General features: G+C 31.3%; 1 long non-coding RNA gene across 1 annotated transcript; it reads right to left on the minus strand.

The window, feature by feature from the left end:
- Positions 1–3,168: 3,168 nt before the first annotated feature.
- LOC120350483 lies at positions 3,169–5,312 on the minus strand. The gene is made up of 2 exons (XR_005570799.1): positions 5,170–5,312; positions 3,169–3,678 (listed from the first exon to the last, which is right to left on the minus strand). It is a non-coding gene; the product is annotated as an uncharacterized LOC120350483 (long non-coding RNA).
- Between the last annotated feature and the right edge of the window lie 5 nt (positions 5,313–5,317).

Genomic DNA, 5,317 nt, shown 5'->3' on the forward strand with positions numbered 1-5,317 from the left:
TTATTTAGCACAATCATTATCTTAATTATATAATTTTTGTTTATTTTGTAACATGATTGTAGTATTATTTTTATTTATATTGGATAAAGGCTAAAATTTTCTATCTATCTATCTATCCTTGATTTTTATGAAGTCTTGTGGAGCTCATAAATGAAACTTTGTATGCCTTGGTGACATTTCAAGTAGCATCCATCAATCACAAGCATTGAAATCCCGCAACAGAATTATTTATTTTTATATTTTCGATATGTCTGCTCTGGGCGTTTCCAATAATTATTATTATGAAAATCAGCAAATCCACCTAGCATCAACATAGTAGCCGTCAGTAATATTTCTATTGGCTTTAGTAAGATTATATTATGTTCTATTTATTCAATTGAATCTCATGTTATTGAACTGCCTTTTTATTATAGTTGAATTTTATTCAACTACACTGACATGAAACTGCCAAAAAAGTAAAATATTTTGATAATTATTTGGTTCAAAAAAATTATATCGTTCATCAGATTATATCGTTCGTTTGGAGTAACCAAAAGGTTATTTTTGTCAATGGGAGAATTGGGAAAAGTGATAAAGCTCTAGATATATCGTTAAAAAGTTATATCGTTCAGAAGATTACCCTAAGGAGTAACCAAAAGGTTATTTGTCAATGGGAGAATTGGGAAAATTGATAAATCTCTAGATAATAGTGGATTTCAGCCTACTTTTGTGCGGAATGACTAGTTTGCATTATGCAAAGTAAAATAATTCAAAATTGCGTATTCATACATTCTTTAGATATATTTGCATGTGTTTGACAGGAAATGTCAATGTCATGATAGAGCATGATCACCTTGAATAGAATAGTTATTTGTGCAACTAGTGGTGCGCAAAGTTACAGTTTGCTGCACCGAAAGAAACGTTTACGGAATGGCTTCTTGAGTGCAGCAGAGGAACTTTGCGCACGAATTTCACTTTTAATCTTTCCTACAGTTACCATTGAATATGAAAAGTGGGTAATTATAGATAAAATGATGGCTGAAATCCATCAAATGTTTGTGTGTGTGATGCTGTTATTAATAACAACCTTAATTCATTTATAAAAATTAATAATCCAATTGAAGTTGAAAATTCTCAGCCAAAGTTCTCATTTTTATTCATTCAAGAATCAGAAAAAATACAGATAAAACAAAAAATTCGCATTCAAAATACACGCCAACAGCTGGTTTGGATGACTGCAAAATGGCTGAACCGACAAGCGCGCGACCTAGCGGGAAGAATCGTACCTAACTTCGTTCTTTCATCCAGCTAAAAACAGTATTCAGATATTCAGAATTATGATTAACTAGAATTACCGAAAAATACTATAAGTAAACTAAAAAATATTTATAAAATAACATAGACAACAGAAAATATTTTATTGTAGTATATTCTAATGTTATTTTATTAATTTTATTGACATGGATTTCGAACGGTAATTATTTAACCTGAAAATTCGAATTTCAAAATGTGTGTTTGCTACATTTCTCATTGCTTGGAGTTGAAATAATTATTACTGTCAATATAAAATAAACATTATTTATTATTAAATGATGAGAAGTTATTATTTAATTATGATTTGGATAAACATTATTCTTGTTTTGGATTTCTAGATTGGGATTTTATCATAAATGTAGGGTAGCCATTGAAATGATTCTCATCTAAATCTAACCACAGTCATTGTTACCAACTTAATTTTTGTTTTCGTGCACTAATCCTCCATATAACCCATCAACTATTTTGTGTTTCCATGTTGCAAATCTGGAGTGCAGAAAAAATTTTTCCCGCACTAGAGTGGAAAAGTGATTCTTTGCGTTCTGTAATCAGTGCAGCAATGGCCACTTTTCAAGGTAACTGTAGGAATAGTTATTTTCCTACAGATACCTTGAAAAGTGACCATTTCTGCACTGATTGCAGGCCGCAAAGAATCACTTTTCCGCTCTAGTGCGCAAAGTATTACTTTGCGTACACCAGATTTGCAGCATGACAACGCAAAATAGTTAGTAGGTTATATGGAGCACCAGTGCAGGAAAATCAAAATTAAGTTGGTAACACTGACTGTGGTCCACGTTATAATATGGCAGTGGAGAACGGCGTTGCCTTGCCATTATGTGCCTTTATTAATTTTATTTCTACATTGTCAAAAACAGATTTGGCTTCATTGTGGAGCTAGGAAAGGATAGTACTACCTACTTTGTCGAACGATAGACAAGGATAGCAACATCAAAGTTTATCATAAATCTGTCATTATAACGTGGACCTCACTATAGTCATTTCAATGCTCACATAAGATAAACCCCCTTCAAGCAGTCAGATTAATTTTCAATTGAATTACTAATCATTATAATTTAATTATTATTATTCAATTTTAAAGTAAAAAAGGTTTTATTAATAATAAAATTAAACAGAAAAACATTTGATGGATTTCAGGGAATTTTACCCATAATTACCCACTTTTCATATTCAATGGTAATTGTAGGAAAAATTTAATGTGAAATACATGCGCAAAGTTAGTTTGCTGCACTCAAGAAACCATTATTACGTAGAGGGCGGAATGGTTTCTTGAGAGCGGAATGGTTTCTTGAGAGCAGCAGACGAACTTTGCGCACGTATTTCATATTACATTTTTCCTACAGTTACCATTGAATATGAAAAGTGGTTGATTATGTGTAAAATGATGGCTGAAATCCATCAAATGTTTGTATAATTTTGTTACTAATAACAACTTTAATTTATTTAAATTAAAAATTAAATTAATCCAATTAATTTGAAATTTAAATAATTTTGAGTAAATCTGAATTTCTAAATAATTTTTCAACCAATCAATTATGAATGAAAAAATATTATTTGAAATAATGAATAATTAATAATATTCAAAATGTATAATTCAATGAGTTCTCATTTTTTTTATTTGAAAATCAGAAAAAATATAGGTAGAACAAATTCGCATTCAAAATACACGCCAACAATGTCAACAGCTGATTGGGATGGCTGCAAGATAATAAGCAAAGTATTAAGAGTACGCAAAGTAATACTTTGCGCACTAGTGCGGAAAAGTGATTCTTTGTGTTCTGTAATAAGTGCAGGAATGGTCACTTTTCAAGGTAACTGTAGGAAAAATAGTATCTACAAAAAAAGGAAGAAAAAATATAATGAAAAACTCATAAATATTTAATTTTAATTTATCGATGGTATCAATTGAATAAAAAAAAATAGCAGAGTTGAGCTAGAGCCAGTAATTCTATGTTCAAGATAATCAATCAATCAAATCTAATCAATCAATGATTCAATCTAATGAAAAAGATGGCATCAAAGAGCACAAAGTGTTGCTTGTGCAATTTCTTTTCTATATTTCATAAAAGTCATTATTAAACACAAACAGTCGAAAACTAAGCTAGAATGATGATAATAGTCTGGTACTGATTAAATACAAATCGATGACCATTGTGGTCAAAATTAAACGTAATTCCATCAATAGTTGATGAAAATTGAAGTTGCATTCGCACTTCTCACAGCTTGATGTTCTACTTATCTATTTACATATAATACACTAACACTAGAAAGTTATCACTTCACAAGTCCCAATTTTTTTGCTTCAATTTCATAAATTAATAGTCTCCACATTTTCACAACAAACACTTCAGCTTCTTCGTCAAGCACCTGCAACAAAAGCATACATGAATCATTGTGGTTATCATGCATTCCTACAGATCAGTATCAATGAAAGTGACCGGTACAATGAGAATATTATTACCAATAGTTTCGAATAGGACTGTTCATACTCGCTCGGCCGTGCTGAGTGGGAATAGACCAATCAGAACTCATGGAAATTATATTTTCACGGCGCCGGTAACTTACACCGATGATATGTTGGAATCAGCTTTTGTAGTAGTTCAGCTTTTGAACCTACAGTTCAACTTAGGTAATGAATTGATTTTCAAGAATTTAGAGTAGTAATGAAGTACCTCATGAAGTAGAAATACTGTAGCAATTTTTCATTAAAACTATCACGTGAGAATTCTTAGATAATCCACCAGCTCTAGGTGCATTGTAAAGTTAAAATAATAAATAAAAAATTGTGATTATTTATTGTAAGTTAAAGCTTTGTGAGTTGCAAACCGACGCGGGATCAAGGCAGGAAATGGGAGCGATATGATTATATCTAACTGACTTGAAATCTTCACAGATTCATCCAACATTTGTGCGCACATGGCTTAAATATTAGAAAAAGTACTTAATACAATTTGCAATAAGCTAGGACAAATTCGCAAGGTATAGAATTTTAGTAAAACAAGAAGCAAAAGGATAATCTAAATAAAGGATGAATTACAATTATTATAGAAAACTCTGAATTACATGAATAGCAGTTAACATTTTAGAGTTGACAACACCAGATTTGGGAATTTTTTTTATAAAAATGTTCAATATTCTCAAAATATCAATTCTAGTGGAATTTATTCAATTTCAATTCGAGCTATTCAACAAAAAATTTTCAAAAATTTATAATCTAACATCACATGAATCGATACTTTGAGAAATTAGAATTTTATTTGATCATCACTGCCTTGAAAAACTGAAGATCAAAATTGTATAATCCATTTGCTAACTATTTTGAAATGACCTGTTCACAAAATTTCAACGTTAATAATTTATAGGTATAAATTTATTCTAAGTTAGCATAGAATAAATTATATTTATTGATGACATGGTGAAGTTTGGACAGTAATGGCCACTCTAATACTCAACAATTGACTTTAAATAAGTAGAGGTTGATAGTGCTATCTTCCATGTGACATTGTTGAATACTGTATAGTTCACAAGAAGTGTCATTTATTTATATGATTACTATAGTCCGAGAGATATTACTTTCAACATGAAGTGGGAAAACCAGTTTCTCCTTGCACAGTTTGTAGCATAGACAGAGAGGTGAGTGGAGCAGTGGAGTGAGCATGCTGCGCACAATATTGGATGCTGACACAAAAGGGGAAGAATGCTGTTAGATATTGCGAGTGATTAGTTAGATTAGTGAAGGAAAGAGTAACGGGCCTTTCTGTCTTCGAGTGAGAACCGTGTTAAAAGTAATATCTCTACTATTATAGTGCTACTTGATATGTTTAATGATGACATTTTGATGAAAAATTAATGTCTGACCATTTGAACGTCGTCTAGAATGCCCTGCGGCGCACTGCCAGCCAGCACCTTCGAACAATAAAATCAACCAGAGTCGGCTCGGCTTCCTATGTACTCAATTATCTCTTATTAATCCAAGGTCTTATTCTCCTTTCCATCAATTGCTGGA

Source organism: Nilaparvata lugens, chromosome 3 (assembly GCF_014356525.2).
Source record: "Nilaparvata lugens isolate BPH chromosome 3, ASM1435652v1, whole genome shotgun sequence".
NCBI lineage: Eukaryota > Metazoa > Arthropoda > Insecta > Hemiptera > Delphacidae > Nilaparvata > Nilaparvata lugens.